The sequence below is a fragment of the Mycteria americana genome, chromosome 6 (genome assembly GCF_035582795.1).
Source record: "Mycteria americana isolate JAX WOST 10 ecotype Jacksonville Zoo and Gardens chromosome 6, USCA_MyAme_1.0, whole genome shotgun sequence".
Lineage (NCBI taxonomy): Eukaryota > Metazoa > Chordata > Aves > Ciconiiformes > Ciconiidae > Mycteria > Mycteria americana.
Window position 1 is genome coordinate 55,505,440 of NC_134370.1, and position 19,781 is coordinate 55,525,220.

General features: G+C 42.6%; 1 long non-coding RNA gene across 1 annotated transcript; it reads left to right on the forward strand.

Moving 5' to 3' along the window:
- The first annotated feature begins 1,734 nt into the window (after positions 1-1,734).
- On the forward strand, positions 1,735-18,289 carry LOC142411006 (uncharacterized). Its single transcript, XR_012776082.1, has 4 exons — positions 1,735-1,946; positions 8,233-8,326; positions 16,884-17,002; positions 18,202-18,289. It is a non-coding gene; the product is annotated as an uncharacterized LOC142411006 (long non-coding RNA).
- The last annotated feature ends 1,492 nt before the right edge of the window (positions 18,290-19,781 follow it).

Sequence of the window (19,781 nt, forward strand, 5' to 3'; positions counted from 1 at the left end):
ATATTTGCTTGTAAGTTCTGCCTATTTTATTGCTAAATTATAAATTTTTAGCAATATTATTTAGAAAATAAATGTCAACAAATGTCTACGTCTAGGATTTTTTCCGGTTTTACTCAGATCATTTTAAATTAAACTGTTCAAATCTGAGATAAAATACAGCTTAGTAGAGTGTATATATAACCTTAACAGTCATTTGGCACTGACTAGGACTGGCCAGAAGATTTAGGGAGGGCTTCATACATTTTGGACAAAAAACATCTCAAATTTTTTTCACTGCTGCTTGAGGAAAAAGAGACAAATTCTCTACCTGATGCAGTTGAGGGCATGGAAGGTGGATCTTGTACATCTAAGACTACTGGGTATTTAGGATTATATATAATTTAAGACATATCTCACTTTTTAGTCTTAACTTCAAGTCCCTCTTTGAAAGCATATTTGGAATATTGTTGTTTGCTTGTTTTCTTGCTTTCAGTTGGGGACAAGCTGCTACAAGGACTCAGGCTTGTGTCCTCAAGCTCAAGGTGTCCAGAGAGGGACTTGTGCAGGGGGACTCCCTTCTACACCTTAGGTCTGGACCTGTTGGACACCATTCTCATCCCAGGCTGTGTGTAGAGTAACAGGATGCTTTCCCATGACTTGCTAATCCAGGTTGGGAGCCAAGCAAGGCGGGTGTTTGCTGACAAGCTGCCTGGAAGGCAAAGAGAGTTAGTTTTTCAAATATTGAAATTCATAAGAAGAAAGGGCTTGCCTCTTTCTGCCCCCCCACCCCCCCCCCCCCCGATATAAAATAAATTTATAGGCCTTTAGGAAACTGGCACATTACATAACAAGTAGGTAAGAATGAATTGTTCCTTTCAAGTCAGTTTTTAAAAGAGGAAAATATTTAGAAAGTGAATCTTGCAGTCTAGATAACAGTAATTTTGTTTTATGCAGCTGCCAGTGAAAAGTCTGGTGTCAAAATGCAATGGTACTTGTAGTAATCAATAAACATGAATTATTTAGGAGACACAGGATAAAAATGGGCGAGTATTAAAATAGAGTCAGTCCACTGTATAAGCACTAAGAAATGTGTAATGAATTCCTAGCAACTTGATAGTGACATCGATTTGGAATCTCAGTTTACGTGCATAAAAACAAAGTGTAAGTGAATATTTCATTATCTAAATGTAAAAAAATTTTAGATAAGTTTTAACTAAACTGCATGAAGTAACTGTTAAGGATCAAGTATCTTAAGTTAGAACATCTACAGTATATAAAAGCAGATATGTCTGGCCAGATGGTGTGAGAATAAGAAGTGACTGGGTTTCAAATAAATAACAAGCACCTAGAAATCATATGAGGTTAGGAAGCAGAGGGATTCAACTGACCACCATGTTTTAAAACAACCTGTAAGGAAGTGATGAGACAGTTTAGGAGTGACTGCTTTCCCTGTGCAACTGGTAGAAAGAAGGTTTTAAGACCATTCCAAGGTGGAGGAAAAAAAATCTATAGTAGAAATGGCAACACACAAGAGACAGACTGATTCAGGCAATTTACTCTGCTAGACATCAAATGCTTTTCTGAGCTTGTAAGTGATCATTCAAAAAGTTACCTTGGATCAAGTACCCATGGCCAAGCAAAACCAAGCCGAGAGGAGTGTCTATGTTGGAGGGGCAACGAGACATTCTCATTTAACACAGACACTGTTATTCACACTTCTTGCTTATTCTGTCTGCAGAAGGCAGGGCTCAACAGAGCTCTTGGATCCTGGATAAACCTGTTGAGAGATGTCATTCCGAACCCACTGACAAGAGAAGTCACCCCACAGAGAGGAAGAGGAGTAATAGTCCTCACATGTAAAAGTAGTGAGGCAAGGCCTGAAAAATGCTTCACAACAAGAGAAAAATTGAGGCCAGGAACTAGGAGTGCCCGAAAGAGCACTTTGGAGAGCAAGCACCTGTGGGATGGTAAGAAAATGCCAAACAGGTAACAGAGACAAGAAAGAGGGTAGAGATAATCCCTCTGAAAAATACTAAAATGAGCTGCTTAACCTACAGTTGTACCTCTGTAGTACATGTCTGAATAGATATGGGGACAGGAAATGGTTATTTATAAGCTAAAGCAAAAAGTAATATTGAGGGGGTTAATTTTTTTTTTCTTTTAAGTAATAAGTGACATGCATAAAACAGGTAGTGAGATCATGACCCTGTTTAAGCCAGTGGCAAAATCCCTTTGACTTCAAGTCACAGTCAAGGCTTTTTACTCACAGTTCCTGGTCACTCCTCACCATGTCACATTAGCACTACCTCAGTGTTAGAAGTCAATACTGGGCTTCCAGTTGTGTGCCAAGTTATATACGCATGTATGCAAGTGCTGTATGTTTTGTATGCTGAAGTGTATGTGGCTGACTCCCATTTTTTTGTTAGAAAAACTGAGGCACAGAGAGCCAGAGATAGGACTAAGGCTCCTGACTTGCAGCATAGCATTTTGTGGCTGGGAGCATGGTGCTTTCCTCTGCTCTGGATGTCCCTGAGAGCCCAAACTACCCAAAGGACCTCCTGGGAAAATGGGCCATCCCCTATTCCTAGAAAGCTTGTATCAGTCAGAGCATGACACCAGTACTGCTCTACAATTTGCAATGAGCAGAGAGGCTGATGAGAATGGCAGTCATGCATCTGGGGAAGTATGAGTCCTGATAGTGCAATCACAGCCTTTAATAGGTAGTGATGTATGCATTCAGATGCAGTACAGGTATAAAAATACTAATCCGTATGATGCTCCTCCTATAAGTATGACAAGCATTGTTGCAGGCATGCAAAAAGGCAGTAAGATAAAATAGTTTTCCGAGTGCTATGCAGCAAATTACAGGAAAAGCTGGAATTCAGGCACACCTAATCCTCAGTCTGTGTCCAGTCCTACTAATTGCTCAAAGTCTCTTTGCTGTTGTCACATACAAAAGGCAATTACATATTTGAAAATGTTCCCCCACTAGTTGCTTGGAGAGCTATTAAAGAACCCACATGCGAGGGATGAACAGAATGAGACTGTAAGTTTCTCATTGCTTAACAGAAATGCAGGACTGGCAAATTCCCCCATCATGTGCAGGATTGGTGCTCTGAATCACAGAAGAAAGACTTTTTCGTAGCAGTGTTTAAAGTGGAATTAACAAATCTGAGGATTATCAGTCCACAGACCGTAAGAAAATTAATCTGGATATTGCAGCACTTCAGTGTTTGGAACTTCCATTGCTTTCAGGGTCTGCAAGATTAGCCCCCAGTTTGCAAAGGAAAAACTTTACCTGACAGGCTTTTGAGGAATGTTCCTCTTTGAAGAAATAATTCAAACCACCGGTTCATTCTAGAGCATTATTAGAGACCTTCATCCCTGTGCTGCAGTTATTGGTTTCCTTGTGCATGGAGTGAATTAGTGCCACGTTCCAGCTGGATTTCATGATCGTATTATCCAGTCAGTAGTAAAATCCCTTCATGTCAACTCTTTGAAATACCAGCCTGTTGTGGATGCAATGTCATGTTTCATGGGAGCTGGTTACATTATGAGAGAAAGAAAATGTTTGTATAGTAGGCTATGTAGCTGCTCTTTGAACTTTTGGACAAGCAGGAGGAGAGGAAAAAGGGAAAAAAAAATTCTGAAGAATCTCTGGATGGGTGGAAGTTTCAGCAAATTACTGATTACTTAACCATATTATTTATCTCAAAGGCAAAAACATCCTGTGCCTTCGTTCTGCTGTTATCCTGCTGGTGTCAATCCATTTAACAAAGTTGTTCAAGCGAAGAATTAAGCCTACTTGTACGACTCTCACCACTGGGCACTGAGTATTGCAGAGGCAGAGAAAGCACATTTCTGCTTCCCCTGCCTGCCTGGTTCTAATGCTCACCCACCACCACCTTGCACTTGTATGTATGTGTTTTGCTGAATACATGAAGCATGTGCTTATTGTCTTCTAGCTCCACTAAAGTTTAAATTCATAAACTTGAAGTTCCTTCTCCGGTTACTTCCTTAGTTTCCTCTCCTGTCACACTTTTAAAATATGTCCTGCCCTATAATCAGGAGTAAAAGAAGCACATTGATACTGCTTTTAAACGTATGTATTATCTAAAAGGCAAGCCCATGTGAAATGTCTTCCGAATGAATTTTAACCATTCACATTGGTTAAAATTTCAAAAGTATAGATTGATGGAGAGTGGGAATTTCCAGCATATCCAACAGTAGAAGTAGAAACTGCTTATCTTAACATACCCTATAAAATTCTGTAGGTCACTAACTCCAGGTGATGTGCCCTTATTAAAGCACCAAAAATGTTTCTAGACTCATTGCAGCAAAAGCACAGTTATTTGACAGTGGTGTTCACCTATTAGGACAGCAAAATTATCACTAATTGTTACATGAATAACCGAAAGGTTGAGTTAAAGATCTTCAAAAGGAGGACTTTTTTAGCCACAAGGGACAAAAGGAGGGGGGGAAAAAAGGACAGAAGAAAGTTGTATACAAAGAAGCCATTTAATGCAGATTTGCCATAAGGCAAGATAATAATGCTTGAACGTTATGAACTGCAGAAACTCCATGAACACATTATATTTTAAACACTTAATCTGTTTTACAAACTGTGTACATTCTTCTGCTAAATAAGATGAATTGGGATTCAAGAAGCAGCACATCCTGACAAATCTCCTCCTAAAGGCATCCATTAATATAAATCAACAGTAGCAATTTTGTTTGATCATTTATTTGCAAGAATCATTAAGGTTTATTAGCATAATTATTCCCTGTGGGACTTCATGTCACATAAATGAAAAATGGCATTATCAATATTTAAAAGATAAGTACGTAATGTTCAGAGTACTTAAACAGTACTCTGCAGGTGGTGTCCAGCTGTAGCAAATTAGATTAGGTTTGATTTCTACGTTGTAGAAATATAATTCCAGTGCAACTGTTTATTTCAAAACTACATTTGCAAGGCATAAATGCATAACCGAACTCTATAGTTACATGTTACAGTACATGTGTGTACATTGTTTTCCGATTTCAGGTAAGCAACTTGTCTGAAGATATCAAATGGGAAGCAAATGTTGCTTACTGGTGGAAGTCCTTTTATAATCTTGTCTTTTTTACTTTTTACGGTTCTATAATGATCAGAAACTTTCTCAGTGAAACAAGAGGACTTTCTCCCTCATCCTCCTATCTCCTTCCAAGCAAAATAGTAGTTATGGTGTGATTAGGTCTCCTTCTCTACAGAGACATGGAGGAGGGCCCTGCTTTCCTGCAGTAGCTCTGAGACCAAAATCAGCTGGTGCCTCTGTACCAACTCTGTGATCATCTCACTACTAAGAATGAGCTTGGCTTACATGAGCACTTTTTGAAGCAGACACAGGGACTGATGCATAGTAAAGCCAGCTGGGTAAGACTGTGCCAGTCCTGAGTGGGCAGCTGCCTGCAGCATGGCACAGGCCTATGCTCACAGCCTGCAGGGCAGGCACTTTAAGGTTTCTGAAGGACGCCAAGGAGGTCAGACTTCAGAAGAGAGTATATGGGAAGATAATTATGACAGTTTGATGGAGGTCAGATGAGTGAACTGCCTGCCTGTCATCTGCTTAGGGGAAACACTGTGCATCTTTGGTTCCCTTTGCTCCTGCTAGAGCAAGTGCTGAGTGGCAGGCGTGAGCAAGAGCACATGCTGCTTTGGGGAAAAGTTGCCAAAGGTTCCTGCACAGATGTGTTACCATCTGGGCACTGCTCAGAGTGAAAGCCTTTGACTGAGGGAAGGGACTAGTGAGAGTCCAGCTGCAGGGTGGCAGAGTAAGCCCAGCTTTTGGGGCTGGGTGAGCCCCACTTTTGGGCAGCAGATTCACGGTGTGCAGAGCAGCATGGTGCGAAGCAGGGAGTGTGGGCACTGAGCTGCAGCCACCCAAGAAGGCCTCTCGAGCCCTCTGCAGCCACTGGCAGTGCTGTGATCCCCCCAGCTATGCAGTGCCCCACATCAGTGTGCCCTTTCAACAGACCTGGCATGCAGGGTCCCAAGAAACGAATCATGCTGAGAAGTGAGAGACTGGGAACACCTCGCAGGCAGAAATCTGTGGGCTTTGTCTGGTCCATAGTAATACAGAGGCAATTCACCACTTCGCTGGTGAATTTTTTTTGGAGCACAAAATTGCTGTTTTATCAGTAGTGAAATGTATGGTTAACCACTGTGTGCTCTTCTCCTTTCTAAAGGCTCTTGAATAAAACATCAGGGATTTGACTAAAAATGCCCTGGGACTCTTCCACACACATCCCCATGCAGGGCAGGGAAGCAGAGCCTTCATTGACCTGGGGCTCATCACAGGGCTCTGCTGAGGCTGGTGGGCAGGAGGAAGTGCCAGTGTAAGAGATGGACGCAGGCAGCAGACTTACTTTCACATTGCTCTCAGCCCTTTCTGGGACTGATGTTTGTTTTCTATTATTGCCCTTCAGTTGCCCTTTCCATTGGTTGGCTTAAGGTTATAGTTATGGATTAGTTTGTTAAATACTCTGTTGTTTGCAAATGGCATCTTTCGTCTTAGTTTTCTGCTCTTTGCTAAGCTCCCCTTTGGAGCTCCTCAGTTTTTTAATTATTCGCAAATGTTAAACTGAACTCTTTGGAATTAATTCTGTTTGGTGGTATCTTGCAGGAATGAAAGGGGTCTGCTTTCTTCTAAGCATGTTTCTTGGTGCTGTCTTTTGCACTCAAGTTAGAGTATACACTAACACCTGGACTTGGTGCTTCCAAGGGAGTAGGCAGTCCAGGAAGCGTATGCTATCTCACTCTTTTACTTGGTGTATATTTTTCTATGGGTGCTGCTATAGGGAGAAGAAGAGTAAAGCTTTGTACTTAACAGTTTTTTCTCAATATCTCATTTGGCCTTGGAAATTATGAAATCTTCCTTCCAGAGGTGTGTATACTGATGGATTGTATACAAAATATTGAAAAGGAAACTGTGACCTGGTCAAGTGCTTAAATGATGGCCAAAATCAGCTGAGGTGATGATGATCGCTGGACTGGGGTAATGACTGGTTTCGCTCTGAGACACTTCCTTTGCCCTGTTCAGTTGGGCACTTTGGCAGATGAGCTTGTTGCAGGCTGGTTACTCAAATGCCTCCTCTAAACCCTGTACAGGAAAGACAAGGATAGGATAGAGCAGGAAAAGATGTAACTGTGGTATTTAATCTTTCTGCTTCCAAATTAAAAGCTACATATGGGGCTCTTAATCTTGAGGGCCACTTTTTGACAAATAATTAAATCAGAGCTCACATAAAAATCTGATTAAACTAGATATAACTTTTTTGAAAAGCTTTTACAAGCAGAACTTTCATACCCATAAGCACTTAGATTCTCAACTAAAAATCATCACTGTTCATTTTCTTAAGAAAGAATTGAGTCCTTTTGCTTAAACTTATGATCTCTATTCTTTTTCACGGGGGACAGGATTTTGATTATGATAGCTAAGTGGATAAAGCTCTTGCTGCAAAAACCAGAAACGTTGTTATAGCAGTGGTTTTACAACATTCTTTACATAGAAGAACTATATTTGCTCTGCCTAGAACATTTGCTTAAAAAAATTATTACAGGTGAAGCAGAAAGCCTGGTAATTGCAACTTGTATTCTTCCCAGTGTTTGCTAGTTGGATTAAAAAGAGCATGGTGGACATGGTGCTCTAATTGTTTTTTTAATCACTGAATGCTAGCAAAGTTGTGCCAGATGCACAGGAGAAATGCCCTGTTGCATAACCTAAACAGATCTACTAGCCAGGCAGCCAGTTGGCAAGAAAGCTCAGACTTTGCTGTGTGCTATAAAAGCTCATTTCTCAGCTCACTGAATGGATGTTGTACAAAACCTGGCTGATACTGATGGTGTAATTGCTGCCTTTTTTCAGGTTACCTATAGGAAGCAATTGAACTGTGATATAGATTAAAGTAGGAACATAATAAGAAACTATAGAATATACAGATCACTTACAAACTACTAAATGTAAATAATGTTGATCAATGGGAGAGATGCAGAAAGCCATAAACTTGGTATTGGTTGGAGAAATAGGAATGGGACAGAAAGTGCAGAGAAACAGAAGCACCCAAAGAAGATATGAAAGAAACAGTCAGAGAGCCTAAGGCAGCCTTTCCATCTTGAGCCTGAACAAATCCTGAAAGGCTGAATGCTGGCTGGAGAGAGGCTTGAAAATGAGTGATGAAAGAGTGTCCTAATTCCCTACTTTTGTTTTACAGTGTCAAATGAATTTGGGCTGCATGTTTCAAGAAGCACTTATGTTTTCTGGCATTGCTAATGTAGAAACAAAGAAATGACAAGGGTTGTGTGGAGGTAAGAGATTGTGGGATGAAAAATGATTTTGTCAACACATAAGCCTGGAAGGGACTGTCTATTCCTTCTGCCTGCACAGAAGCAGAATCTAGTGTAGTTGCACTACACTACAATTTTTTTTTTTTGAAGATCCTCTCTACAAACTACCGAAGCAGTCTGTTTTTGGTGTTATCCTGCCATTTTAACTAGAATAACAATTATTTCATGTCCAACCAGCAAAAATACCCTCTGTAAGAAACACTGGAGTATAATGTCACTGTGGAGTAAAATTCATCTGTGGTCTTTGGAATTTTATGTATTCAGTTGTTAAAAACAGTGTGTCTCCTCAGAAGTTTATAAGGTGGGTGCCTTATAAACTTAAATAAATCAGTAATAAATATTAATAGGAAATGTTAAGAACTCTTGAGTTTACCCACAAATACATGTGTTGTAGTTTAGCCCCAGTCAGCAATTAACTGCCACACAGCTGCTCCCTGCCCACCCCCCCTGGGGGTGGGGGAGAGAATCAAAAGAGCAAAAGTAAGAAAACTTGTGGGTTGAGATAAGAACAGTTTAATTGGGGAAAAAAAAAAAAAAAAAAAAAAAACCACCCAAAAAACCAATTTGTAATCAGAAGGAAAACAACAAGAGAGCAAGAGAGGAACAAAACCCAGGAAAAAAAAACAAGTGATACACCCACTCACCACCTGCCAACTGATCCCCAGCCAGTCCCTGAACAGTGATCACTGCCCTCTGGCCAACTGCCCCCAGTTTATATACTGAGCATGACATCATATGGTATGGAATAGCCCTTTGGTCAGTTTGGATCAACTATCTTGGCTGTGCCCCCTCCCAGTTTCTTGGGCACCTGGCAGAGCATGGGAAGTGGAAAAGTCCTTGACTAGTGTAAACATAACTTAGCAACAACTAGAACGTTAGTGTGTTATCAATATTATTCTCATAGTAAATCCAAAACAGAGCACTATACCAGCTACCGGGAAGAAAATTAACTCTATCCCAGCTGAAACCAGGACAGTATCCACCCCTTATTCTATACCATCTACATCATGCCCAGGTTCTACCCTTTCTAATACATTCCAATTAATCACCACCACTTTTCCTGTCTTTTGATATGTACACACAGATATCATTCCCTTCATCTATAGGCCATCCCTCTACAGTGTCCATTGAGTTAATTTAGTCCATGATTTTGGGCTCCACTGTCATAACAGTCCTTCAGGGCAGGAGATGTGGTGTGTGGTGTTGGATTGTTGCATGCTGAAGCCAGTACTGGTTCCATCACTGCTGCACTTTGCTTGGTTTCACCAAATTTCATTCTTCATTAATCTGGGTGATTCTCACTGAAATACCATTGATATGGTGTATAGTAACCACAAAAGTGATGACATACAGTATTATACAGCAATTAACATCATACCATTTAGTTCATTGGCTATTCTCACCCAAAATCAAATCCCCTTGAGGTACACAGTGGATTTCCCCATCCTTTCACATTACCCACCAAGTGTACCTGGGTCCTTGAGCAAAAGCAATCCCACAAATGGGCTTGCCTTTGCCCAAGGCAGGAGTAACCCAGACTGTCTTCCCCAGCATGTTTATGTGCACTTCAGGGACTTTATCTCCTTCTACAGTGCATAAAAGTTATGATTGGGCAGGGCCAGCTCGATTGACAGATCCCCTAGTGTTGACTAACCAGGCGGCTTTTGCTAAATGTGTATCCCAATGTTTGAATGTCCCAGCACCCATTGCTCACAGTGTAGTCTTTAACAGTCCGTTGTATCGTTCGATTATCCTGGAGCTGGTGCATGATAGGGGATGTGATATACCCACTCAACGCCGTGCTCTTTGGCCCAGGTGTCTATGAGGTTGTTTCGGAAATGAGTCCCGTTGTCTGACTGAATTCTTTCTGGGGTGCCATGTCATCGTAAGACTTGCTTTTCAAGGCCCAGGATAGCGTTCCGTGCGGTGGCATGGGGCACAGGGTATGTTTCCAGCCATCCGGTGGTTGCTTCCACTGTTGTAAGCACATAGCGCTTGCCTTGGCGGGTTTGCGGGAGCGTGATAGAATCGATCTGCCAGGCCTCCCCATATTTATATTTCAGCCATCGCCCTCCATACCACAGAGGCTTTAACCGCTTGGCTTGTTTAATTGCAGCGCATGTTTCACATTCATGGATAACCTGTGCAATAGTGTCCCTGGTCAAGTCCACCCCTCGATCATGAGCCCATCTATATGTTGCATCTCTTCCTTGATGGCCTGAGGTGTCATGGGCCCACTGAGCTATAAAGAATTCACCCTTATGTTGCCAGTCCAGATCCACCTGAGCCACTTCAATCTTAGCAGCCTGATCCACCTGCTGGTTGTTTTGATGTTCCTCAGTGGCCCGACTTGGGTACGTGAGCATCTACGTGATATACTTTTACAACCAGGTTCTCTACCCGGGCAGCAATATCTTGCCACAATGCGGCAGCCCAGATGGGTTTGCCTCTGCGCTGCCAATTGTTCTGCTTCCATTGCTGTAACCACCCCCACAGGGCATTCGCCACCATCCATGAGTCAGTGTAGAGATAGAGCACTGGCCACTTTTCTTGTTTGGCAATATCTAAAGCCAGCTGGATGGCCTTTGCTTCTGCAAACTGACTCAATTCACTGTCTCCTTCAGCAGTTTCTACCACTTGTCGTATAGGACTCCATACAGCAGCTTTCCATCTCTGATGTTTTCCTACAATATGACAGGACCCATCAGTGAACAGTGCATATTGCTTCTCACTTTCTGGTAGTTTATTGTACAATGGGGCCTCTTCAGCACGTGTCACCTCCTCTTCTGGCGATATTCCGAAATCTTTGCCTTCTGGCCAGTCCGTGATCACTTCCAAGATCCATGGGCAATTGGAGTTTCCTATTCAAGCCCCTTGTGTGATCAGTGCAACCCATGTACTCCACGTAGCATCAGTTGCATGATGTGTAGAGGGGACCCTCCCTTTGAACATCCAGCCCAGCACCGGCAGTCGAGGTGCCAGGAGGAGCTGTGCTTCAGCACCAACCACTTCCAAAGCAGCTCAGACCCCTTCATATGCTGCCAATATCTCTTTTTCAGTTGGAGTATAGCGGGCCTCAGGTCCTCTGTATCCCCGACTCCAAAACCCGAAGGGGTGACATTGAGTCTCCCCTGGTACTTTCTGCCAGAGGCTCCAGGTAGGGCCATTCTCCCCAGCTGCGGTATAGAGCACATTTTTTACATCTTGCCCTGCCTGGACTGGCCCAAGGGCTACTGCATGAACTATCTCCCGTTTAATTTGTTCAAAGGCTTGTCGTTGCTCAGGGCCCTGTTTGAAATCGTTTTTCTTCCGTGTCACTTGGTAGAGAGGGCTTACGATCAGACTGTAATTTGGAATATGCATTCTCAAAAAAACCTGCAACACCTAAGAAAGTTTGTGTTTCCTTTTTGCTAGTTGGTGGAGACATGGCTGTTATTTTGTTAATCACATCCATTGGGATCTGACGACGTCCATCTTGGCATTTTATTCCTAAAAACTGGATTTCCTGTGCAGGTCCCTTGACCTTACTTTGTTTTATGGCAAAACCGGCTTTCAGGAGGATCTGGACTATTTTCTTCCCTTTCTCAAAAACTTCTTCTGCTGTATAGCCCCACACAATAATGTCATCAATGTATTGCAAATGTTCTGGAGCTTCACCCTGTTCCAGTGCAGTCTGGATCAGTCCATGGCAAATGGTGGGGCTGTGTTTCCACCCCTGGGGCAACCAATTCCAAGTGTACTGAATGCCCCTCCAAGTGAAAGCAAATGGTGGCCTGCACTCTGCTGCCAAAGGGATTGAGAAAAACACATGAGCAATATCAGTTGTGGCATACAGCTTGGCTGTCTCTGACTCCAGTTCGTATTGAAGTTCCAGCATGTCTGGCATGGCAGCACTCAGCAGTGGCGTGACTTCATTCAGGCCACGATAGTCTACTGTTAGTCTCCACTGTCCATTAGACTTTTGCACTGGCCATATGGGACTGTTAAAAGGTGAACGAGTCTTACTGACCACTCCCTGGCTCTCCAGTCGGCAAATCAGTTCATGGATGGGAAGCGGGGAGTCTCGGTTGGTACGATACTGCCTCCGGTGCACCATTGTGGTAGCAATTGGCACCTGTTGTTCTTCGACCCTCAGCAACCCCACAACAGAAGGGTCCTCTGAGAGACCAGGCAAGGTAGACAGCTGTTTAATTTCCTCCGTCTCCAAGGCAGCTATGCCAAAAGCCCACTGCTACCTTTCTGGGCCCTTGAAATACCATCTCCTGAGGTAGTCTATGCCAAGGATGTACGGAGCCTCCGGGCCAGTCACAATGGGGTGCTTTTCCCACTCATTCCTGGTTAGGCTCACTTTGGCCTCCCATACGGTTAGCTGTGGGGATCCCCCTGTCACTCCAGAAATACAGATGGATTCTGCCCCTATATAGCTTGATGGCATTAGGGTGCACTGTGCACTGGTGTCCACTAGAGCCTTATACTCCTGTGGGTCTGATGTGCCAGGCCATCAAATCCACACAGTCCAGTAAACCCCATTGTCCTTTTCCTCCACCTGGCTGGAGGCAGGGCCCCTCTAGTCCTGGTCATAGTATTCATTACCAGCTTCTTGTACGTACGAGTCAGGAGCTCTTTCATTAAAATCAGGAGTAAGATCAGCCCTTTTACTCTGTCTGGGGAACTGTCCACTGGAAACTGCAGCAGCAATTTTCCTGGAAGAACCCCCTTTGTGATTGTTTTTCCTTACAACTCGCGTATGTGCACCTCTAGGGTCGAGGTAGGTTTTCCATCCCACTTCCTCATGTCCTCTCTGTGGTCACGCAGGTGCCCCGTGGTGTATACCCTCTATATGCTCTCTCTTGAGCAGAGGAATACTGACTCCTAATAGCTGAGATACTGGTCTGTACAGGTGGAAAGTAGGACCTATCCTCTTTGAGTTGCTGGACCTTCCGGGACAGTTTCTCCACAGCCGAGACAAGGGAGGAAGAGATACTTTCTTCGTATTCCCAGAGCTGGCTAGCCGCTTCATCCACTGTTGGACCATCTCTGTCTTTGCAGGTCAGTACTGCCAGTGAGTTGGCACACGACAATGGTGTGCTCCGTACCAACTTCCGCCACACGGGTCATGTGCACTGGACTTCATCTGGATCTTTGGGTAACTGCTCGTTGTCCAGGTCACCATAAATCATCTCCAGCATAGCTAATTCCCTCAGGTACTGGATACCTCTCTCCATGGTGGTCTATTTCCCAGGGTGATATATAACATCTTCCTTGAAGGGATATCTTTCCTTCACACCTGACAGGAGTTGTCTCCAGAGGCTGAGGATTGTGGCCTTTTTCCAATCGCTCTGTCAATGTCCCCTTCCCTAGAAAGGGATCCCAGCTGTTTGGCTTCCTTACCCTTTAGTTCCAGGCTACTGGCCCCGTTATCCCAGCATTGGAGCAGCCAGGTGACAACGTGCTCGCCTGGACGATGGCTGAAATCTTTTTGCATATCTTGCAGCTCACTCAGGGATAGGGATTGGGTGGTTTCTGTCTCATCCACAACTTCTTCCTCTTCTTGTGATGGCTCTGCTCTTTGATCTTCCCTTTCTAAATGAGCTGACTTTCATTTCCAGGATTTCTTCTTGTGTATAGGGGCGACTGATGCTGACAAGGGTTGGTTCCCTGGTTCAACCACGTTATCTGTCACGGGGAGGCTGGGGTAGCCATGGTGCCTGTCGTTTTGTCACCAGATCCAGAGATCTTCTCTTCCCCTTGAGGGTACTGAATAGTGTTGAACAGGGCTCGGTAGGCATGAGTCAGGCCCCAGCACATTGCAGTGATTTATATTTCCCTAGAATTGCTAGGGTGACAACATACTTTTTCCAAATATTCTACTAATTTTTCAGGATTCTGCACTTGTTCAGGGGTGGAGTTCCAAAACACTGGAGGTGCCCACTGTCCTAGGCATTTGCCCATGCTATCCCAAACACCCTGCCACTCATAACTATCCAGCCTTGGGGTAGATCTCTAGATGATATTCTTAAATCGCTTACTAACCTTAGACAAAACCAAAACAATATTCCCAAGAAATACCAATAGATGTATCCTAACTACCCGAGGATGTTCAAGATACTGAAAAGTTATTGTAACAAAGGAGGAAACATTGTAGAAGAAGGTAGCAAAGGTACCATTTTGTATTTCCTCCATATAAAAACCTCTCAGAGGAAGAAGTATAATTGCTAATTGTCTCCATGAGGTGGTGCCCGACGTACAGTAATGGTTTCAGTACGAAACTTAGATACCAAAGTAAACCCAAGGTCACTGTTTTAATAACAAATCTCGCAGGCAAAACATCACTAATCACTGCAGAGCACAGCAAACTGCAAAAACCAACACTGATCTTTAACATGTACAGCAAAAAAATGAGCATGGTGCAGATCAGGTAAACCAATATTGAGAACAGACAAATCAATATCAATGCCTGCAACTATTAACAGATCTAAATTCCTTAATATGCTCTGGTTAATCTGTTATTATCTCAAACCCTTTGTGTCCCACGTTGGGCGCTAAAAAAAGGACAGCTGTGGTTTAGCCTCAGTTGGCAATTAACTACCACACAGCTACTTGCTCACTCTCCCCCCTCCCCAGGGGGGGGTGGTGGTGTCAAAAGAGTGAAAGTAAGAAAACTTGTGAGTTGAGATAAGAACAGTTTAATAATTGGAACAACAACAACAACAAAATAAACTGTAATGAAAAGGAAAATTTGTTGAGAGCAAGAGAGGAACAAAACCCAGGAAAAAAGTGATACAACTGCTCACCACCTGCCAGCTGATCCCCAGCCAGTCCCTGAGCAGTGATCGCTGCCCCCCAGCCAACTGCCCCCAGTTTATATACTGAGCATGACGCCATATGCTATGGAATAGCCCTGTGGTCAGCTTGGATCAACTATCTTGGCTGTGCCCCCTCCCAGTTTCTTGGGCACCTGGCAGAGCATGGGAAGTGGAAAAGTCCTTGACTAGTGTAAACATAACTTAGCAACAACTAGAACGTTAGTGTGTTATCAATATTATTCTCATAGTAAATCCAAAACAGAGCACTATACCAGCTACTAGGAAGGAAATTAACTCTATCCCAGCTGAAACCAGGTTAACATGCTATATGATGCTGTGGATGTAAATTCATTCTAATAGTTTTAGTCACGTCAGCCTTTAGACACACAGCTCACAGCTTTTACTCTTGACCGGTAGGACTGAGCAGAGATGGAAGCGCAAATACAAAGCAAAAAACATGGAGCTCCTAAAAGACCCATTTCTGTTCATGTCCATTGCACAAACATTCTTTCTGGCCTGAGATGCTCCGTTTATTCTCTTTATTCTTTGAAAACTCAATACTACAGCTAAATATTTATTAAAACCACATTTTTCTCATCAGGAACAGCTGTATTTTTGTTGAACACATTTGAAGCACTGAGTATTTTTGTTCCTTGTATTATTTTTGTTTATAGTCCATGATGTCCTAAGTAAAAGATCACTTCTTCCTACTGCTGCCATGAGACATTTTTTCCTTACTACTGCAGGATAATTAAAAAAAAAACCAGTGCTAAGATTTTCTTGACAGTGATAGCCCCTTAGCTGCTAAATGTGCTATCCCATCCATCACTAATCTCAAGCAAAGCAAGCATTAGTTTCTCTGTGACTTATCTAGGTCTTTAGTAGATCAATAGCACAGCTCAGATGTTTCAGACTCTTCCCTGTTAATTCACATTTATCTTTTCATCCAAAGAAAGTAAATTACCTTACAGAGAAGCTGTGTTATCCCCAATAGCAGTTTATAATGTTGCAAAGTCAGCATGACCCACATATCTCAGCTGGAACGCATTTGTCACTGTCTCATGTTATGATCTTCTGGTAAAATGCCCTGGAAAAGAGGTAAACCTGCAAAATGGCTTCAGCATTTTCATTTAATGACCTTTTCTGCTGTGTGCTCCTGCATCACCTTCAATTTAAACTGCTAAAATAAAGGGAACTTTCTTTTTCTCTTTAATACTCCATTTCATCATTTTTATCATTAGCAACGTTTTCATTCCTCAGCAGTCTTCATTTCTGCTGTCATGAGTTGATCAGCAGGTGGTGATATTGAGACTGAGAACTGAGTAATTTATTAATATGCTATGTTAGCCCTTAGAAAGGACTTCTGAGTTTAACTCTACATTTGTACAGTGGGCTGCTGGTTACCTGAAGCTTTTCAGGCCCTGTGGGAGTGTTTAATGCTGTTAGGAATGAGAAGCAGGTCACTGACTAGTAAGCTGCAACCAGGCTGCTGCAAGAAGAAATGCTGTATCAAACAAGAGTTTGATAGTAGTTACACAGCTGGGAGTCATTCCTTTCCAAACTATAGTAAAGTAGATTTTTTGTTATCTGTTATTCTAAAGACCTCATAAATTATATTATGGAAAGAAAACTTGAATAGAAACACACTTGACTTTTAAGGAGTCTGACCCAGCTGGTTGCAAAAACAGTACATTTCAATTCTGTTCCTTCAGATGAGCTGAGCAATTCTGCCTGGACTGAACTCTGTTCTGCACGTGTTAAAATCTTAGGTCTTTAACTGAGAAATGAGTTGGTGCCATCAAGGAAATCTGCTTTTTGACATGAGGAAAAGGTATGTCTGTTTTCAACACAGTGCTGGATTTCTTCCCAAATAAGAACGTATGAGGGGAGGCCCCTACATGGAGCAGCGACTTGCTGTGACTGCACAGCTGGGAGGAGTAGCAAAAGCAGATGCTTTCTCCGCAGGTGGAGGTGGATTGTCCAACGAAGATGACCTTGGTGAGGAGAACAGGATGTGCTAGGAGGGCACAGGACAGAAACGCTTGCCTGGGTGCAGGTGTGCTACCCATGTGCCTGCACCCCCAGCAAGTTTGCGGGTGATTCAGACAGGGAGGTGCAGTCAATGCCCTGGGGAGACTTGAACAGCAGCCCCCGGTTGCTGTGGGGAGGGGACCAAGAAGACTAAGGTGGGTCTTTGCTGAGAAGCGCAGGGGGAGTCTGAGAGGCAAATGGTTGCAAACTGGGGGTTTGCAACTGAAAAAGGGGAAGTTCTGTCTGGATGCAAGGGGAAAAAAAAAATTAAGACAACCAAGCTCTAGGACAGGAGCCTGCAGTTCTTGGGGGAGCTCTCAAGAAGGGATGAGACCAGCAGTTGTATTTGAATTGGGGGAAATGATAGTTTGTCATCTTTAAGTATTCACTTTAACAAAAAGAGCAGGGCAAGGGTTATAGTGGGTGCGTCTGTGGAGTTTCTGGAGTATTTTCTCCTCCCTGTTCTCTACGTGGGGTGACTGTACATGCTGAAAGGTTACTTACCTTTCTTTGGAAATCTGCACACACAGTATGTTTACTGAACTGTCCCTGTGGCTTAATTTATGTTGGGAAAAACTATCAGGGCATTAAAGGTAAGAGTTTCTGAGCACAAACTGCCGTTATCAAGGATAAAAGAATTATCTGGTTGCATTTTTTTTTCTTCTTTGCATTTTAAACACACTGCAGTAAATCTGAAATGTATGGGAAATAAAAGAACAATGAGGCACCAAGGACTGGAAACCTCAAAATATTTTTCCTTTGGGATCTTACTGGATATTAGTGCTGTGTTCTATCCCTTCTGTGAGAGATACACTGCTTGCAAATACTGTTTACATGCAAATACAAGCCACCTCTTAATTTTAAGAAGAATTTTGTGAACTGTCTTACTGGTCTCTGATATATGTGTGTTTTTTCAAGCTTTTTTACTCGCAGTTTTCTGTCTTGAATGCCTTGCTGTCCTGGATACTGAAACAAGGTATACTTATGTTCTCATTTTAGAGTGTTGCTGTTCCAAATCAAGGACATCATGTGAGCAAAGATGAAATTGTACATCTGAGGGTTATTTGCTGTTATTTCCAGAAGTGAGGTGAGGGGACCTGATTTTGTTATTTTGTTTGGTAAGAAAGAAAATTCCATTTATTTCCAGTGAGGTGTACAGCTGTTTACTGAGGAGAAGGGACAGCAAAAGCATCTTTTGCACCTTTATCCCCCCGTCCCCTGCCACCTCCAAACCTTAAGCACTGAAAGTCAGTGCTGTGTCAGTGTAGTTAAAAGCTTCCTGCTGTCTAAGTCAATACCCTGGAATCATTGGGGATAGGTTTTTTTGGCATTTACTTGTTTTCTTGCCTACTGTCAAAGAAACGGATTTTTTTTTTTTTTAAAGACAGCTGTAGTGGTGGTAAGACCACTTGGAAAGAAGAAGTAGGGAATGTTTATGATCTTCTGTCTCATCTCTCTCTGCTTGTATCAGTTCAGTTAAAGACATGATCTCCTATAGCTTACTGGCTGTCGTGTCGTCCATCCATCCCCCTGTCCCCCCCCAAGCATTGCGGGAAAACATTTTTCTCATGAAAAGGGCAAAGAATAACCAAAGCTTCAGAAAGAATTCCACTAATTTGAGAGATTTTGTAAAAGATTGGGAACAGATTTAAAATAATGAGTGTTTCCATCCCATAAATATGTAGATACAGGCATATCTAGCACAGAATCAATAGAAACATGCAGACTTCTTTTTACCCAATTCTGAGAGGTGTTCTTCTCTTCAGCTTTATTTATTTTAATTAATTTTATAAAGTAGGTGACATTAATGAATTTTAAATACCGCTTTAAATAAGTTAGTTTCTCATAACCGTGTAGAAAGGAAAATAAAGGTTAGAAAAGTGGTAAAAGTGAGTGAGTAGGGTTTGGGGAATTAGATGCCACAATGTTGATTTCTTTCCTGCAGCAAAGTCCGTCTGGAGAAACTCTCTAGAGTGAACGGTTGTGCTCTGTGTAAGATCTGTCTCTCTGGAAAAATTAAGGGCTGGGTTTTCCTTTTGCCTATCGGGTTTAAATGAGGCATAGTATATACCAAGCAACCTTACCAGATTTATGTATTTTGGTAATGTTCATGGTTGATGTTCTGGCTGTTGATTTCTCCCCTGTGACTGTATCCCCCATACTTGTTTGGGATCTATCACAATAGCAATGAAGGAGAGAAATTCTTAATTAAATGCTGCCACCTAGGTTTTGTGATTATAGATGAGTAAAGTGCATTAACTTAATGTAATAATTCAACAAATGCTCTTGAATAGACTTTTTTTTAAGATCTTTTGGTAGTTTTGATATGTTTCTTCCACCTCCCTGTGCTCAACTTTTACCCATTCCTGCTTCTCCAGAGCAAAGGCGGATGAGTGTATGAGCCGGTCACCTGGCCCAGGCTGCTGCTTTGGCTTCTCTTCTGGAAAACAGTGTCTACCCCCTCCTCTAACGTATGTGAATGCACGAAAATGTGCAGCATCTACTATTTATTTATACCGGAGTTCAGAAGAGACTGAAAAAAATACGTTCTCGGTGTAGCTCTTGCCAGCGTGGGAAGA